At 35.5% G+C, this 20,504-nt stretch overlaps 1 long non-coding RNA gene across 1 annotated transcript in view; it reads left to right on the plus strand.

The window, feature by feature from the left end:
• The window catches only part of LOC141567392 (uncharacterized), a 131,039-nt gene that overhangs the window by 5,963 nt on the left and 104,572 nt on the right, over nt 1–20,504 (plus strand). The window contains exon 2 of the long non-coding RNA XR_016019674.1: nt 19,759–19,835. This is a non-coding gene — a long non-coding RNA (uncharacterized LOC141567392). The remainder of the gene's footprint in view (nt 1–19,758; nt 19,836–20,504) is intronic.

Here is a 20,504-nt window from a genome sequence, read left to right on the forward strand (position 1 = left end):
TATGGCTTTTGCATACTAGTAATTCATAGGTTGCTAGGCATTTTTGGTTGCCTACTAGAATTCATCTGGATGTTCTGCATTTAAATCAAATTAAACCTAGTCAAAATTTAACTCCCCTTCCCTGAACTCCCTTTCTCTTTTTTTGTATTTGTTATTTGGTTGTTGACTGTGTCATTCACTGTTGTCAGTGACACTCTACCCTACATTTTCCTTCATTTTGTGTCTTCAATTTGACCCCAATCTTGCCAATTCCTTCTCCATAATTAAATGCACCATACGATGTTCATCTTTTATGCTTTTTCACAGTGATTCATTCATTTAGGAAGTATTTATTGAATGTATAATCTGTGTCCTGCATGGTTGTGCATGCCCAGTATACATCAGGGAATAAAGCAAAGAAGTGTTGTACCTTTGTGGAACTAGCATTCCAGAAGAGTGAGACAGATAATTAACAACAAATATAATTAATAAGTAAATTGTATATGTTAGAAGTTGATATTTTTCCCTCAAGGGGGAATAAAATAGAATAGGGAAAGTCTCCTGGGAATTGGCTAACTCAATATTTATTTAATAAATATTTATTACATGAGTGATTGAATAGTGCTTTAAATGCTGGTATGTCTTGTATTCATTGTCTTGAAGGAAGAAATGAGTTATACTCAAATAAGTACTTAGTTCATTTGTTTATTTATTTGGTTGGATGAACATTTGTTTTGTTGTTTATTTGCTTCTTTGTCTTTAGTAGAATGAAGGGGGTGAAGGCTTAGAAGATCTCAGAAGATACTGACAGTTTAAAATACCAAGTGACTTGTTTAAAAAAGAAAAGATAATGTGTTCCTCTAATTTTCCCTCCCTCCTTTTCTTCCTTCTTTCTTTCCTTTAATTTGGCAACAACTGTATAATTCCTACTATGATTCAGGAAATGTGCCTGGTGCTGGAAATACAAGGCTTACCAATAAAGAGCCACTGAATTTAAAAATCTCATAGGTGCTGAGGCACGCATGTACAGAGGTCAAGAGGAGGTACCCTGGTGGGTGAGAACCAGGGTTCTGGCTGCATTCTAGATTACTGTCTCTAGGCCTTAGTCTTCTTTTCTGAAAAATAGACATAATAACAGGACCTACTCAGAGGGTTGTGTTAAGAGTAAATGACTTATTATTTGTACCCTGCATAGAAAAGTCCTTGGCATAAATAATTACTTAGTAATTATTTCACTTATCATTTTTATTATAAGTATAATATGCTATAATAATTTCAATGCCTGGAGATTATGGAAGTCTGTGCATGGTAGCACTAAAAGTGGAGGGATGGTTCTTTGTTGTCTGTAAATTAAGAAGTGAAATAAGATTCTCATTGTTGGGAGGGGGATCAAGTTAGTTATGAAGCTCAAAGAGACAGTGAGTTTCGGAATAGCCGTCAGTGAAAAATGAAAGCAAGACACGTAGAAGAGCAATGACTATGTTTGAAATTTCCAGACAAAACCTATTGGAGAACAGAGATCTTGTAGAACTATATGGAAAATATACCTGGCAAGGAAAGAGGCTGTGTCTGTAAAGTCATGAAAGAAATAGTGGTGTTTTTACTTCAGTGGTTAATCTAGATCATTATTATTAGTGGATTATTTATTGCTAGAAATCACTTGTTAGCACTTTAAATTATAATCGTAACTTTAAAATGCTAGTTGTTTGAGAATTGAGAAACATGGAATTTGTAATTTAAAAATTACAACATTTTTGTGGGTTTTAGGAGATTTTTATGTTGATTCTATAAACTGTTGTTTTTTCTTACCTGTGAAATGGACTTGAAACTATTAAATCAGGTATTTTCTCATTTTAATCTTGTTTCTAGTTAAATTTTCAAGCTATAGAATTTCATGTTATATTTTCTTCTTGGCAGATTTTCTCAGGGGACATACTTGAGTTCATGAAAACTTATGTGGTGTAGTTATTAACACTAACTTCAATAAATTAGATAATACATTGCATTAGTGCATTTCATTTGTTAATGTAGGATGGGAAAATAATCATTTTTTCCTAAAAATAAAACTAATAGTGATTTACTTCCTGACATAAACTAGTACACACACACACACACACACACACACACACAAACACACACACGCACACACACGTCCATGAAAGTGTGTATTTGTCTTCAAAGAGGAAAAAAAAAAAATTAGAAAAGAGGGCAAACTTGCAAGGATTTTAAATCAATATTTGTATGACACCTTTTTATCTACTGCTTGGAAGAAATAAAAACACATTAAACTTTTTAATAAAAGTAAGTTAGAGTAACTGAGAACATTTTCAATCACATAATAAAGATTTGTTTCAGACATAAACAATGACTTTCTGTGAGTTCTGCCCTGACATCTAAAGAATTCGGAATGACATTTGCTATCCAACAGGGTTTTTCCTTCTGAAAACACAGCCCACTAAGAATCCCCAAACTACTCCGCCTCTTTGGTTCCTGTGTAAAGCAATAGGCAAGCATGAGAAACTGAAACTGGCTGGCTGAGGCTTGTTAAAGAAGCCTGCACAATGGGGAGACTTAAGTAGAATTTTCCTAGAAGCTTATAGCTGCAAAACCAGGCCTTCAGATATTGTCCCTTTTCTAGCTAGGAACCATGAGTGGCAGGGGTGAAATAAAGAGAAAAGACCATGGGAGGTGATCCCAGACCCTATCCCCAAAGTCTACATGATCAACACGCATTCATTCATTACTTATTCATTCATTCATTCATTCATTCAACATACAATTGCATGGCAGGCATTGTTTTCGGTGCTAAGATAAAATAATAAATTAAAACAAGTCCTTGCCCCCAATCTAGTTTAGGAGACAGATAAGAAACAAATAAATACATGAGAAGTCAGGTATCGACATGTAGTATGAAGAGAACTAAAATGGAAGAAGAGGGAGTACTGGGGTGAGTTTAGACTTGCCAGATAAAATATGGGACACTCAGTGAAATTGGAATTTCAGATAAACACAGATTTCATTTTTTTGAGTTAAGTATGTTTCATGAAATATTTAAGAATAATTTTTTAGTATTAGTATGTCCTCTGATATTTTGGGCATATTTATACTGAACAATGAAATATTTGTTGTTTGTCTGAAATTCAAATGTAACCAGGTGTCCCTCACTGTCTCCCCCCCTCAAAAAAAAAATAAAAATCTGGCAATCCTGTTTGAGTCAGAAGGGGAAGAGGAATTCTGTTTGTATATTAAGTAGTCAAGGAAGGCTTCTGATGATTTGACAAAAAAAGCAGAGACCTAAGAAGAATGCGAGTGAACCATACCAATATATGGAGGAGGAGTGTCCACGAAAGATAATAATAATGTGAGTGGAAAGACCCTGAGCTCGACGTGTTCCTGGGAGGCCAGCTTAGATGGTGGGGAATGAGAAATAAAGTGGGAGAATGCAAGGGGATGAGCTCAGAGAGTTGGATGGGGAGCCAGATCCTGTAGGTTTTTATAGGATAACATAAGAACTTTGGCATTCACTCCAAAAGGGATGAGAAGTCACTGGAAAACTTAGGTCAGGGAATGCCATGATCTACTTTGGATTTTAAAAGGATATGCCTACTAAATGGGGACTAAGAGGAAGGGTGGAAGCAGGAAAATCAGTTAGGAGTCAGTCTCAAAATTCCAAAAAAGAAATGACTGTGGTTTTGTGCAAGTGTGGTAGAAATGGAGGTAGTGAAAAGTGGACATTTTCTGCATAGATCTTGAAGGTAGAGCCCATATGATGTGTTGACAAAGTAAATGTTATGAGATTGTGGGAGAGAAGGCAAGGATAATGGAGGTTTTTGGCCTGAGCAATTGGAAGAGTAGAGTTGACATGGACTGAGGCGAAGGGTGCAGAAGGCACAGGTTTTAGAGGACACTCTAGAGCAGTGGTGTCCAAACTGTGACCCGCGGGTCAACTGCGGCCCGCAATCCATTTTTAATTGGCCCGCAACAAATTCCAAAAATATATTTAGTTTACTTAAATAAACCAGGTGAGGCAATACGTACTTCACCTCGAGTGAGTGGCCCGGCTGTTTGTGTATTTTACCGCATATGGCCCTTGGTAAAAAACATTGAAAAAAGTTTGAACACCCCTGTTCTAGAGCATATTTTTAAGGAGTTAGGTTTGTAGTGGCTTAGTTATTCATATGGAGATGCCTGGAAGGCAATAGTGTCTGTACATCTGGTGTTTAGGGGAGAGGTCAGGAATGTGGACATGTTTGTGAGTTGTCAACACATGGATGTTATGTAAAGTCACAGGACTAGATGAAATTACCTAGAGAAGAGAGAGGATCCAAGGATTGACTTCTGGGCACTACTACAGGTAGGATAATAAATAAAACAAAACAACTGACAAGAAGCATTTAGAGGCAAAGGAAGAGCATTTAGAGACATAAAAGGAAAACTGAGGGAGAATAATAGTATTAAAGAAAGCAAGGGAACAATATTGTGTTAAGGAAGAAAGATAATCAGTTATGTTAAATGCTATTAATATTTTTAATAATAACAATAACTCCAAGGTCTTTTAACTGTTAGTTTCACTGAAAAGAATACAATATAAAGCACATGATACCTCTGATGGGTCTTCTGATTCCTTATATCTTCCTTTAGCTCCGTGTTTCTAGGTTGAAAGTGTTTTGGTAAACAATTCAGCAACACACGACAAGTATGAGCCAATATTTGACAATTCCTGGCTCTTAATTCACTATACTTATATTTGTTTCACCTTCAATTAACTTTTACCTCATCTTAGACTCTCTAGGTCTCCTGTTAATATATCTACTCGTTATCTGAATCTCTATTTTGAAACTACCTATCTTTTATTAGCTTTTTCTGTGCTCACCACAGAGACCTTTAGAGTCTTAAATAAATATATGAATGCGGGGACAGGCTAAAGTGTGACTTCCCTGACCATGCCTTCATTTATTATAGCTAATAATACACCTTGGTCTAAAGCACATCTGAGCCATTTATTTTCTTTAAATAATAACCTTATCTATTCTATGATTCACTCCCTTAGTGCTGTGATAACTAATCTGAAAAACAAGTCTCAATCAAGCTGTTGAACAACTAATAGCATAATAGCCTACATTTCAAAATATTACATTTTAAAGAAATCTTTATAGCACATGGTAGCTACTGGAAAAATAAATTGTTCAATTATTTCTCTATGAGAAGTTAGGTATGGGAACAAAGTTGATAGGGAGATAGTTTGGGGTAGGGCTCTGAAAAGTCATCCTCAAATCATTGAAAGTGGAACATTGCCCATTTTCCAACATGGTGGTTCACTTTTTAAATATGGGAGAATTACCTCATTCTTTTGTTCAAGTCAAGGTAAATTCAGAATTTGCAAAATATTTTGGGATTATTTTTAATCAGCAAATTTCTGCTTTATTTAAAAAGAAACTAAAAATATTTTCTCTACACTAGAAATATACTCTCTGTAGTTCCCAATAATTTTGTTTCTTAGAGTATCATGCTAACGAGAACACACTTATTTAATAAAAAGAAAAATTACAGTTAAAAGTCAAGTTTTTTCAGAGTTGTAGTCCTAAACAAAGAAAGATTAGAGCAGGATTGTCAAACATTTGATGTGGAGTCTAGATCTGACCAGAGAAATGTTTACTAGAACCATCAGGCCGCCAGGAAATTCTGTTCTGGCTCTACAGTCTGTGTCCTGTAGTGTGGGGGACTGCCTCTGCTCACAAGTTCCTCGCTTACTAGTGGAGTCAGGCAGTAGGACTGTGCAAGCTGTAAAAATATTACCTTTATTGAACCTGAAGACCTTTAGTGTTTGTGATCTATTTAAATAAAATCTGATGTTAAGTTGCTTATCTCTTTCTTTCCAAATGCTCAGAACCTCACAAGTCAGTCTTCAAAAATGGGTTATAAATTTGGCCAGATTTCCAGAACATCTACCCCTGGTGTTCGCCAAAAAAATCAAAAGAGCAGCCTTTCTTGTGGTACTCAGGCTCTGCTGATTTCAGGCCCAGTTAAATACCAGGCACTTTCTTCTTCCCTTTTGGGTGGGAAAGTAGGGCATGAGAAAAGTAGGAGAGAGACAAAATATTGAGACATCTAAAAATTAATGTTTTCATATTTTTGGATCCTTGATTGAAAGTAACTTAAACTAATGAGTTTGAATATTTTTTGTTTGAAGTAAGAAGAGCAGAAAAAAAAAAAAAAAAATTGAGGTGATCTCTGTGCCAAGACCAAAGTAATTTTGTGTCCTAGCAGTTTAAGTTGTGGGTTACTTTTCCACAACTATGCTTCCACTGCTATTAGTCTGCTCAGAGTTCTACCCTGACTAGTGCCCACATAATCTAATAATGAGCAGATGCTCCTGCTGTGGATGCAGCACTAAGATGATGATTTTGGAGATTTAACTCTTTCATGATCCCAGGAGACAATGGAAGGGAAAAAAAATGAAGAGTAAACCAACTACTAAAATAATTAATACAGCTGGCAAGGTTATGTACAAAAAGGGACCTCAATCAACAATAATAATAAAAAAAAATCAAGAAAGACTCATAATTTAGAAAGCTTTCTCTTTTGTTTTCTTCAATGTTTCAGGGTCCTGGTATTTATATTGAAACTATCTGGGTTTTGTTAGAGACCATGAACTAAATAGACTCAATACATAGTTGTTCAGAGGTAAGGTATTTCCATGGTGTGTATAGTTGAATGATATGTGTTCAATGTGTAGCAGGAAATGTCACCTGGCTAAATGATGGCCCCAGGAGCAAGTTTTTGGTGTCAGATTTTAAGGAAGCAAAAATATATGAAAAACGCTATGTATGAGGTGTGATTAAGAAAAAAGGAGAAGTTTTAAATAAAATTTATTGCAGTAAAAGACACATTGCCATTAATCCTTCTCAAAATACTCCCCCTTGCTTCAAACACACTAATCCCATAGTTCTTGCCACTTTCTGCAGCAGTTCTGGAAGTCCTCTTTTGTGAGTGTCCTTAATTGCACTGTCATGGCTGCCTGGATGTCCTGAATGAATTCAAAACATTTACCTTTCATGGTCATTTTGACTTTGGGGAAGAGCCAGAAGTCACACGGTGCCAGATCTGGTGAATAAGGTATATGAGGAGACACACCGTAATGTTTTTATTTGAGAGAACTTGCCATATACCAGAAGTGATGTGTGACACAGAGCCTTTCTGTTGTGATCGCAAAATATGGTGAATGCTGCTGCCCAGTGCCATCCAACAGAAAGGCAGGGGTTCTCAGTACAGGAATCAGTGTGATGAACCTTAGTAACAGTGTGTGACAAATTTCAACTTGTTTGGTGCAGTAAATCGGGTGTGAGCTACGGTTGAGAGAAGGTGTGTTTGAAAGTGTGATGTATATACATTTTTTTTTTTCTGGCACTTACTGAGATCTGCCACCACTAGCTATGCCTGCTCTATTGTTTCATTTTTTTCACAAACACTCCTGTTGCCTCTTTCTGCAAGGATTACTGGTTTTATCACTCTCAGCTGTCTTAATCAGCATTTACACAATTTGAAATGTGTCTCCTAATTTCCTTGGAAATGGAGTTGCTAGGTTTTGTTGTTGTCATTTTCATCCTGCTGTAGTTTCTAAGAGAGGAGGGAAGTTTCAGATTTAAAATCTTGCCATGTTATTAGCAGATTTAGAATTGAATTATTTTTAATATTCTTATATATTTCTAAAAAAAAATAGTCACCTTTAGAGGTGAATGCCAGTCTGAGAAGAGGTAAAATAGAACATTTTGAAATACTCAATTTGCTATTACCTGAATTTGTACGGACCCAATTTATTAAGATAATTTGGGTATTACATATTTTAATAACAAAGAATATCTTGAATGAAGCACCACATGCTTCATTTCAGTAATGAGTTCAGTGCAGTGTGAGTCAGAGATAAGATGAAGAAGAAAACGGAAGAGGAGATAGTATAAGAGGAGGAAGACAATATCTAACAGTTTGTTGATAATATGACTCAAAATGGATTGAAGTCAAAGCAACTAAATTGAGAAGGCTAAGTCCAAATGGACTTCTCCATAAGTATGAAATTAATATTGGGATAAAAAAAGCATTGTATTTTACAGTAAAAGAACCATGTGCATATTACAAAATCCAATATAAAAGTTAAGTCTCAAGTTAAAATAAGAGATTCTTTCTAGAATTTTCTTCAACCTGATCTTCTCTATCTGGCCCTGATCATTCAGTTCTCAATTTAAATGTAACCTGCTGAGGAAGGTCTTCTCTGAACTCCCAACCCAAAGTAGCCCATGAGTCTCCAGCTTATCAGTTTGTTTTATTCCTTATAGCATATTACACTCTCAGATGGTTGCTTGTGTATTTATTTTTCATGTTTTTTTTATCATCCCTTGCTCCACTCACCTCAGTGAGTTATAAACTACAGAAGAATGGAAACTTGTTTGTTGTCATGCAGGGTGGCATGCGTGGTCTCAGCTCCTGTTCCCCACATAAGAATGCAGGATATGGTGGGGCCAAAAAGGAACACCCACGGAGCCATAGGTAGGGGAGTCATACCACTATATTCTTGCTGGTGGCTGGGGTTGCAGACACAGGAAGCAGGAGTTACACTATCTGCAACCTGGCATCCACTTCTCTCTGCCAACCAACCTGACTTGCTAGCTGCAATCCGCTGTGCTAACTGCAATCCGCTCTTGCTAACTCAGCCACCATCTCCTTGCTAGCCCCCATTTTCTGCTAGCGTAGCCATGGCAGTTATATTAGTGGCCAATGGCTCACTGGTTACAGCTGACGGCCAACTAGCCACAGTTGATGGCCATTTACTACCCGAGTGAGCACCTTTCCACGTGAGGGCGAGAGCCTGGAAACAGCACTCCTGGCTCTGTCCATACAGCTGTCGTTTTCAGTGCTGTTTTCTTTGCATCTGGACAGATCTTGGTGCCTATTTGAAACACAGTAACAGTTTGTTTATGGATAATAGAAACAATATAGAAAATTCAGACTGGTAACAGTGTGCCCCAGAGGTTTCCACTTACAGATATCTATGCACTCTTTTCTGCTCTTAGGTACACTTAGATGCAGTTGGAACTTTGTTCCAATAAATTGGCTATTTCTAGTATTTAAGAAGGTAACAACTTTATCATTTTTTTTCTGTTGAGTTTGATCATCTTACCAACATTCCTAAATTTTATTTCTTGAAGTTTAAATTTAATTAATTTAAAACTAATTTTTTAAAAATTTTAAGTTGAATATTTTATTTCCAGTGTGGTGTAGTCATGGAGATAACTTTGCTTCCTCCTTTCCATATATTTTCTGTTTATTTCCTGTAAACTGTTTTATTGGCTCTTTAAATAGCCGGGACCTTCCCAACATTACTATGCAATAAGGATGGTGGCAGAAAGTCTTCCTTTGTTCCTGAATTTAATGGTGATATCTTTAGTATTATAATTTAAAATAAGGTAGGCTGGTTAATGTTTTAAGAGCTATTCTATATCATGGTTAATGTGTAATGATATTACATTTTATTCAATCAAATATCTTTAAAATGATGCATTTGATTGTTGGTACTTGTATTTTCACATTTATATAACTGAGATAAATGGACAATATCCTTATTAGGTTTTAATATCAGGCATTTAATTTTTAAAATTAAAAGACTATATTTTATCCTTTCTGGACTCTAGAATAAATAATACAAAGCTGGTAATTTTCTTCTTTGAAAATTTAAAAACAAAAGCTATTATGTAAAATACGATGTTGGTCTTGAGACATATTTGGAGATTTTTTTTTTTTTTTTTCATAATATTTACAATTTATTCAATGGTTACTCGCAAGTATGGGTTGACTATTTAAAGTCATACAATTAAGAAATGTATATTTTACCAGAAGATTTCCCAGTTCATCCAATTTAGCAAAATAATTAAGAATTATGCATTCTAATCTTTTATAACCATTTTATCAAATGATTTTGTTAGAAATAGTATAGTTGTTGGGAGTTCTGGTTATAGAGTCAAGGAGAGAGGGTACTACATTGCAATTCCATCTTTGATACATTAAGAGCTTTATGATAATAATATATTAAGCCCCCAACTTCAGTGAGCACATTTGTAAAAAAATGAAATAAACACTTCAGAGTTTTGCTTTAAGAAGTTACTGAAACAATATAACTAGCTTTAAGGATAACATCTGCTACAGAGACAGCACCCAATACATCCTATTTGATGATATTATAATTATCATCATGACCATTTCTCTTTTGATTTTATTTGCAGGAAGTTTATCTGTTGTTTTATACTTCTTGCATTTATTTAATATTTCTATTAACTTCCTCTTTTATAATTGATTTTTGCTTTTATCTCTCTCCTACTTCCCTTAAGTGTGTTTTTTTTCCTAATTTGTTAAATTGAACACTTGGTTTATTTTCATATTTCTTATTAATTATAAAAATATTCCAAGGCTACAATTTTGTCTCTGTATGTCACATTGGCTACATCTCATAAGAGTTAAAATATAATATACTAATTTCACCATTTTCTGAATAATCTTATCTGTTTGTTTTTATTTCTTTTTATTCCCAATGAAATTATTTAGAAAAAAAATATTGTAAATTTCCTAGTAGTTAGAATTTCTTATATTATTGCATGGTGGTCAGAGAATGTGTTCTTTATAATTTCTGCTTTGTGGAATATAATGAAATATTTTGTGAAACTATAGATGACTATTTTTTCTACATATTTTCTGCATGTTTATGTCCTTTGTAGAGTTTATATTTAAAATATGTTTAATAATTCTACCATATTAATTACCTTTTTTCAAATGGTTTATATTTTTTTCCTGATGTACTAAAAACATGAAGGGCAGAACATGTTAGTCTAAAAGTTATGTTTTTGTCCATTTTTACATAATGGTTCTAATGTTATTTATTTTGCATATAAAGTTTTGTGACATTTTTACAAGTTTATTCTAAAATACACTTTTTCTGTATAAATGGCTTTCTGCAATCTGATTATTTTTTCCTTCAAATGCATTTTGGTTTTATGCTAATATTTTCATCTCTACTATTAAACTTATGGACAAACTTTTTTTGGTAAAATAAAAAAAAAATCTAAAGAGAACTGAAAAGATCAAAATTCATCATGATATATTTAGAGCAAGGTAACTTCCTTTGTGCTTTTCTGGAAGGACTATCTTTGTCTAAAGAATTTTCTCCTGACAAGCAGGTGATAACATGCTACATTATCATGAAAACATATGAGAAATAAGGATATGCTCTTGACTAGTTAAGAAATAGACTTAACAATTCACAAATTTCTTATGGGATTAGACTTTAATACCTAATAATCACCTTTGTCAAGGAAAATGTATTCAACTCTGTGGGAAGTAATTGCAATTTGTGGAAATGTTTTGAACCAAGGAAAGAAAAACTAAAATATTGCTATCAGAATGGTAATATGAAATTGGCTCACTGTACTACAAGGAAGAAATGTCTTGATGAGCTCATCCACTGGTTATCCTCTCATATAAGACTTCATATCTGGATGAACTTCCTAGCTTTGGATTATTAAATTCATACTTCACCATCACAAAATCCCTTTTCCACAACACCTTAAAGGACAGATTGCAATAAAATCCACAGGTACTTTTTCCCCTTAATACTTTATTTCACACACTATCATTTTTTTTCCACGTTCAACTACTTATACAAATTCTTGCTTAATGCTTTTTCATTTGTTAATGTCTTCTTTTTCTAATCACAGATGGTAAGCTTCTAGAAGACAGGAATCTCCTTGATTTCAGTTTGCTCTATAATAGGCTGATCACATAAACATGCTTCAAAACCTGTCATGATGTGCCAGGTCACTGCTTTTACTGGCCTATCAATTCTTACCTCACTCTTCTTTTTTTTCCCCCAGAAATGGAAAAAAAACTAATTGAGGCTAGTCTAAGCATTAGGTAGAGAGGTGAGGTATAAAGATGAAAGAAGTTTTAATTTTCCATTTAAATCTTCAATCTTTGACCACAATTATTTTAAAACTGTATATGACAAGGCCTACAATATAAACACAGTTGGAAATATTTTCATTTACAATTGCATAGTTAATTGGATGAGAGGGAGTAGCAGACAGGTTAGATGCAAGTTGCTATATCATCTCATCAAAGGAATCTAAGAGGCTCTTGTCTCAATCTATCCATTAATTTTCATTTATGATTCAACCACTTCATAATCTACTGATTACTGAACAAGCTATTATCTATGCAGTCTGATATTTGGGAGCCTTAAAAAGAAAATTGTCTAGAACATGCATTACCTAGTGGAGGTTAGAATAAAACAATGCCAACGTAACACTGGCTGGATCTCAGGACATCTAGGATCCCTGAATAGTCTGTAATTAAGGAGGAGTTGAGGAGGAGTGAGACTTGTATTATGTAAAGGAGGGATACATAATTGAATTAAGCCATGGGGTGGGGTGGGGGGGAAGAAAACAAAGATCAAAGCTCAAATAACATCAGTTCCTGTTCTTGGCAATGACACTAATGATGAAAAGATTTCTTTGTTCTTTCACATTTTATACCACCCTACTTAAAATGAACACACTATTGCAAAATTTGTAATTTACACAAAGAGCCTGACTAGTTTGAATGTTAAAGGGAGGTTTTAACAGGTTTAGCTTTAGGACTTTTAAAAAGATCCTCCCAATATTCTGTATGTGGGATATTAAGGTCGAACATGGAAACTGCTGACAATGTTAGGAGAAAAGAAAACTCTTAATAGAAAACCCTTAACACTATTATCAGTATCTTATACTTAAACTGGGCAGTTGGGAGTAACCTCCTGGGGCCATTTCCAGGGAAAGCCTCCCCGCCTGAGGTCAGAACCTCAGGAGTTGTAAAGCAAGGGCATGCATGCTTCATTACAATGAGGACTGGAGGTGAGCAAACAGATCCCATCACTCTTTGAGAAGTGACTTCAAGGATGGCCCAAGTGCTCAGGCATAAATACACTAGCCAGAGGCCCTGAGCAGGGGTTCAGACAAGTTATAGTACTACCTGAAAGTGAGCCAGGCCAAACTGCTGGGGCCTGAATTAAAAGGAAACAGTTTATAGGCTGTGGGACCTCTTACCAATCCATCTTTTTCACTGGGGAGAAAAAAAATCCCTTTTGCAGAGGTGATGAAAACCTGTATTAAAAGGTGACACAGCAGAAAAAAAAGGGGGCTAAGCCAATTGGTGAGTATTTCAAAAAACAAGAAAAAAAAAAGCCAACGTGGTTTAAAAAGTATTTAAGCGGGGAGGGGAGAGAGGGAGGAAAAATCGTGGTATACCGTGTTTCCCCTAAAATAAGACCGGGTCTTATATTAAATTGTGCTCCAAAGGATGCATTAGGGCTTATGTTCAGGGGATGTCATCCTGAAAAATCATGCTAGGGCTTTTTTTCCGATTAGATCTTATTTTCAGGGAAACACAACATTCTATGATTAACAGTTCCAGGACAAATGACATTAACAAAAGAATATTTAGAAAATTCAAGAATTTTCTTATGTTTAAGTAAACCTCTGTTTTTTTTATAGCAACATATATGCAGGGTGCCACAAAAATGTATACCCATTTTAAGAAAGGAAAAAAAAAACTATTAACATTGTAATACTCAATGTATATCAATAACAAAAGATGAATACAAGTCACATTTGACTTCTGCAATTACGAGTGGTGCTCAAAGTGGTTACCATCAGCATCCAGACACTCTAATTATGGTGAACTACTGCTTGAGCAACGTTGACCGAAGAGTCCACTTGTATACATTTTGTTGGGACCCCCAGTGTGAATGTGTTGATGAACACTTTACAGTGGTGTGAGATATGAAGTTTGTAAAATACAGCCAATTAAGTAGGCCCATAGCTAAAGACAGTTTTCTTGATAAATCTAGAAAGAGGTCCAGCCAAAGAGCAATTTAAAAATCTGATAATTTTTCTTCCCTGTGGTAGCTATTAGCCTGTAAATGACATTTGACGTACTTTAAGCTCTCTTTCTTATCCCTGAAACCTGGGCATTTGCAGATACATGTATACTTCAGTCTACATCATAAAGCTTTATGACCATTGCCCATTATACGTTGAAACTAAAAAGCACAGTATTAACGTATCCAGTACTATTATGTTAATGGTCTTTAAGAAAGTGTCCATTATGGCACATATCTTATTCTTTGGTGTTAACACAAAAGGTAAAGATGATTTGCTAGATGGTTCTAGGACTGGAAAAAAATGGAAATGTGTCATCCAGATCCTCCTGCAAGAAGAGACTTATTGTTCCCACTGCCAACAGACCATCTTCATCTGTCAGCTCCTCCAGGGTTTGCTTAAGTTTCTGGGGGCTGTTTCCTCTAAGATACACTTTTCCTGCCTCCAACACCATCTCCATCTAATGACTGACTGAGGCAGGTATAAATATCCAGCCATTTCTGCCCAAGACAGGTCCACTTGGAAGGGCTAGAGATGCTCTAGAGCTCCTATGATCTTTTGACCAAAAGCTATGGGACTGTCAGGGCTGTTGAACTTCTCTCTCTGCCCAATCTTGACTTTTTTCCTGACATATTCTGTTTATCAAATTCACTCTCAGTGCCTGCTTCCAGAAAAAAACAACTTGTGAATGGGACCATATTTAGATGATTTCTAATAAGTGTGCTGTGATTCAACATTATTTTATAGATTAGGCAATTAAAGTACAAAATGAAGAGAACCTGCTTGGGATGAATAGTGAATTACTTATTAGATATCAGGGCTGTGATTTTCTAATATCCTGATTAGCCTCTCATTCTTCTGATTGTAAAACTTGCTAGAGACATTCAATAGGAATGCCAAACTTTGGAAGTTGTAGTTTTTTTGGCAAATGAAAATCTGGGCTGTCAGGTTATTTTAGTTGTATACTAAAATTATGTATAAAGTAGCTAATAAACTAAAACATATGGGATAGTAAATGATTGAGAATCACCGTTAAGTTTCCATCTTTTTCTAAGGTTTCTGTCATGCCCCTTAAATTTTCGGTAGAATTATGTAACTGAGGGGATCTTTGAGATTATGTAGTTTACCCTTTTCAATTGCTACACAAGTAGAACTTGGAGCTATGATTTTGGAGTGAAACATTAAAAGTGGACAAGATGCTTTGAATGGGGCACAAGTAGATAAACCCAAAGAGAGTCAGTGCATTTTTGTCATAGTAGGCATAGGTGTGAAAATTGTGTACTATCAAGGTGTAACTCTCTTCATGTTGGTTAATCAGTATTTGCTAACCAGTTATTAATACACATTTACTTCCTTTAATATGTAAAATGTGTAATGCAACTGTCTGACATATTCTGCCACTTATTTTCATATATTTCAAACCTTTGAATTGAGTAAAAAAAATATTCATTTATATCATGAATATTTAGTTAGCATTTGCTATGTGCCAAACAGTGTTTTAGGTGCTAGGAATATAGCAGTGAGGAAACACAGAAAGTCTCTGACTCATGGAGCTTATATTTCTGGTGGTAGAGAAAATAATTAAGAAAGCAATTAAGTAAATAAATATAATCCATAAGTATATATTTTAATGTCAACTAAGTTATAAGAATAAATGTGAAGTAGAGTAAAATGATTGAAACATTATTGGCTGCTCTAGGTAGGATTGTAGAGGTTGAACTCTGTGAACTTAATTTTGAATAGAGAGGTGAATGAAGTAAGAGAGTGGAACATGTAAAAATTTGGTACACAAGTATTCCAAGCAGAGTGTAAAAGCCCTGAGATGGGAAGGGCTTAGGGGTATAAAAAAAGATCAAGGCAAGTGTTGGCAGAGTTCAATGAGTAAGCTGACGTATATAGGCAATTAAGTCAGAGTGGTTGCCAGAGGATGGATCTTGCATGGATTTAGAAGCCATGTTAAGGATTTCGAATTTTATTCTAAGGGTAGAAGGAAGGCATTGGAAGAGTGAGAGCAGGGACAAAATATAATCTGATTAATCTTTTAAAAGGATTCCTGACAACTGTGTGGAGGTGAATCCATAGGAAGTAGCAGTAGAAGCAAGTAGTATGAAGAGTATTTAGGAGGCTGCTGCAGTCGTACAGACAAATGATTGTAATGAGTTGGCTTATGGTAATAGCCCAGGAGATGATGAGAAATTATCGGATTTGCTAATGATTTACATGTGGGGTGTGAGAGAAATAACTCTCTGATTTTTAGTTCTGAGCAACTAAGTGGGTGATGGTGCCATTTACTGAGATGGAGGCCACTATGACAAGAAATAAAATGATGCCATAAGTAAGCATTGACCTATTGCCAATGGTTCATTCATGACATAGTGGAGTTTCCAAATCTCATCTTACCTAATTATGGCTCTGCTTTCAGTTCTAAGTCCTTCGCTATTTAGTTGGGGTCAAAACAAGTACAACATAAGAATGTGACATGCCAGAATGCCAGATAAGGAAAAATGAAAACTGGAAAGCATAGGCTGTAGGATGGCAAAGAAGCAATGCTATGGCAGAGAATTGTGTTTTCCTTTTTTAATTCCCGCCCCCCCCCCCCAATGGTTACAACAAAGTGGAAGGGATGTTCTGTCCTTCTATCAGGAATATGAAAACAAAACAAAACACGGGTTTCTTTAAAATTCTATGATGTCCCTTTTTTTTTTTTTTTTACTGATATTTTGTTCTAAAATAAAGTAGGACAGAATTATACGAATGGCTTTCTGATTGCAATTTTAATTTCTAGAAGTACAGTGTCTCAACTATAGCTATTCAGTGGCAAAATAGACTAATGTCAGTATCCTGATAATTCTCTTTTCCCTCAGCATTTTCTTATTGCTGTTAGTGGAGGGCTGCTTCAGCTGTGGCTTCATGTATGCTCGAGAAAAGGAACACTGGTTGTAGGTACATGAAAGATTATGTTTACATTTAAGTTTTCTGTTAAATTTCAGTCACAGTGCTTCAATTCAGTTTGTTTCAAGAAACCCTCATAAGGTCAGAGCCCTGGTCCCACTAGTATTCCCTGAGAATCTGAAATCACAAGGGGCCTCAGTGCCAACAGAGTAATATTTAAAGAGTTGATGTTGACTAATTCTACCACTTACTATACCAACCTTCATCCAACAAGCAACAAACACCAGAGAAATAAATTCTTTGTCAGTTCTACCATGACAAATAAAAATTTGCCTGGGTAAGTTTTTGCCAACAGCAGAGCATGTTGGTATGGAGTCTTACCGATATTATCCCATCATTATTATGGTCAGAGCTGTCAAGGTGATACATTGTTTGGACATGGGGGGGGCAATTCCTAATATCTTTATCGCACAACTTATAGGCTCTTGTGCTTTGAGATTTTTTTAAATATGCATGTTTTAATTATAAAGCAAAACTTAAATGATGTGCTGCAGTAATATGTAGCTCCAACTAACTCTTATAAAGTGGCAACCAACCTATGGAGAAAGTTCTTAATTATTATAAATATAGCTACCTATGTGATTTACTTCTGAAAACATTTCAATGGACATTGAATTTTCAATATAGGCCTATTAATGTCATATTAATTGCTGTTATTACATTGCCCCAATTGACCTATTTCATATTTGCAAGGCTCCAGTGAGAAGTAGAAAAAGACAACAGAATAAACCTTTCCTTTTAAGCGGCTGTAATGTCCTATCTTTCTGGAATTACATTTAGAGTAAGAATTTTGCATGAAAGGGCTTCAGGAAGTCACATAACTCCTTTACATGGCCTGTTGGATCTGTGTACAATTTCTAGTATTAACCAGAATAAATACCAGGAGACTGGTGTGGTTTATACAAGAGTTTATAGAGAAAAAAAAAAAAAAATCCACCCACTAGCTCCCATGCTGAGGATTACATCCAGGTCCCTGCTGCCAAGTTCTGTGTTTAGGTAAAGCATGAGAAAATCTGCCTTTTTTTTTTTTTTTTTTTTTAAAGTCACAAAAGGCTTTCTATAGTAAGGAGTGGTAAGAAGCTGACAGCTTTTTATGCATGAAAGGCAGCTGTTCCTTCTCAGGTAATATTATTAATAAACCCTAAGGTAATGTTTGCTCTGAAATATGTCTAATTGAAATAATTTACTCTGACCCTTGGAGAATTATGAAACTGTTTTCATCATGTTCACACACAGCAAAATAATTATGAGATGCCATATGGAAAAGCCATCATGTGGTAGATGTCTTTCTGAATCTATATTTTTTGAAATATTTCCTGCAGATAAATCATATAGCTAATTTACAAAGTAGAGGTGAGCAGCCCCTTTTCCACGTGGAGATTTGATGTGAAATGTTTGTTGTTCCAGAATATTAACAGAGGTGTTGACATCAGTAATTACTACAGTTATGAGACTTTTCTCACAAAGTCTTATGAGAGCAACTTGGTCATAGAGAGAAAAAAAGTTATTGGACATTATACATATCATATGAAATATCTAGGTCCTGTCAATCTCAGAAAACAGTGTGGGCATGTTGGTGACTGAGGTACTTTTTGCCTTTAGCATAAAATCTGTTTGGAAAGTTCCAGCAGTTTCCACAGAGATAGCACATTTGGCAAGATGAGGCTTAGTGTGGTATGTAAGGACTTTCGGGAAAACTTGTCAGCTTTCACAGGGAAAGGTCCAAGTGTTTATGGGAACTGTGGAGTGGTGTTGGGTGGCTCTCAAAGGGATCTGTGGGGTCATTTGGGACAGGGATTTGAAAGCTTTTTGATTGAAACTTCTGAACTTATCAAAATGGTTAGCAGTCTGGCTGCGAGTCTCATGAGAACAGACTTTCTTGTGAAATTTCTGGTATGGTACTTTCCTGCTGGGGTGAGAAAATCTTAGTAGGACAGACTTTCTCACCATATTTTAATTCTTGAGATCCATGTCCCTGTTAAACCCAGGAAATGTAGAATCACAGGAAACTGAGCTTTACTTTAAACCTCTAGGAAGTTAAGATTCAAATTTCTGTAGTTTCAGTTGTTTAAACCAACTTGCCCGATTTCCTGATCTTACTCCTCCACACCAAAAAAAACGTAGGGCAAAAAAGAAAAGAAAAGAAGCAAGTAAAGAAAAAAATTTTTTTTTCTCCAAAAGTGGTATTCACTTCTCCATAAGCTTCTAGTTTTTCCAGTCTTCTAGCAAAAAAAAAAAAAAAAGAAAAAAAAAAAAGTGATATATAAATTGTAGTGGTAGTGGTCGCTAAAACACCTAGTCTGCGTTTCCTACCTCTCCAGGAGTGGTAGCCTCTTTGACATTGTCACAGTTATTAGAAGGTTCTCCATTTTTAATGCCAACAACTGGATTTCAGAGCACTTGGTCATAGTTGCAACAAATGAGCATTTTCTTGTAACCAGCTCTTTGGAGGCAGATGCTGGGATGTGAATTGAGAGTCTGGCCAGGCAGTGTCATCCTCACAATTAGCTAATAGTTGGCACACTGAAATCCTAGTTCCAGTCCCTCTAGTTCCTGAAGGAGCCTCCCATTTGTTAACAGCCTCAAATTACTTCAATTTATAGCATTCAGCTATCCTTAAAACTTTCAAAGAAAAACAAATTTACATAAAAGCTCAAATATTACACACACACACACACACACACACACACACGATCCACACAAATATTTACAAGGCTTTTTAAGAAACGTATGACAAAATTTTTTTTCACTTTTCTAAAGTTGCAGTTCTACCTTCAACAACAGAACATGGGTTTTAAAAAGAAAAAAAGTGAAATGCAAAACTGGAAACCTGACAGAACGATGAAACTTGCTGTTTTCTAATATATTTCAGGTCAAATCCATGGACTTCCTATTTTTAAACAACTGCCAAGCATTTGTTTTTATATCCACTAGACATCTGTGCTATTGGTGAGTACTATTTGTAGCTATTGACTGTCCTAAAATAAAGGTAACATTTTCCTGTGATTTATAGTCTATCATTATTTTAGTGCAGCCTCTGAATGCATGAACTAGAGATTTATCGCACACTCGTGTCTTATCCGCGACTCATGTAATAGAGGAAAGGTAAAATGTCTTGGCTTGTTGAGGACTCCCTTCTTCAAGCAGCTGTCTTTTTTTGGTGTTGTGCTTGCAGCTTGATTAAACTTCATCGAGAAGGTCAGTGACCAAATTTTGACTTTAACAGTTTCCCATAACATGTATTCCTCGTAGGGAGCTTTTCTCAGCTCAGGTTATTTCCAGCAATGTTCTCAAACCAAAAGAATGATCTTTGCAGTAAACTAACAGATTCCCACTTTTTATCCTTTATCTCACACATAAGCGATGACAGCATTTATATTTCTTCTGCTGTTCTGGGCCAAGAACAACTGGATTAATGAGGCTCTTTTTCATAAGTGTATTATATTCTTTCCTTGACCTTTCAAGACATGGGAATCTTCAGTTTTATAAGACCTCTTAAGGAGGGGAATTCCCCATATCCATTCCTCTCTACTGCTCATCACTTCCCCTCCTCCCACATGGCCAGCCATCAGTGGGAATATGCATTCAGTACACACACCCTAATCCCAAACACATTAA

Source organism: Rhinolophus sinicus, chromosome 17 (genome assembly GCF_057876585.1).
Source record: "Rhinolophus sinicus isolate RSI-liver-muscle chromosome 17, RSI-T2T, whole genome shotgun sequence".
NCBI classification, from domain to species: domain Eukaryota; kingdom Metazoa; phylum Chordata; class Mammalia; order Chiroptera; family Rhinolophidae; genus Rhinolophus; species Rhinolophus sinicus.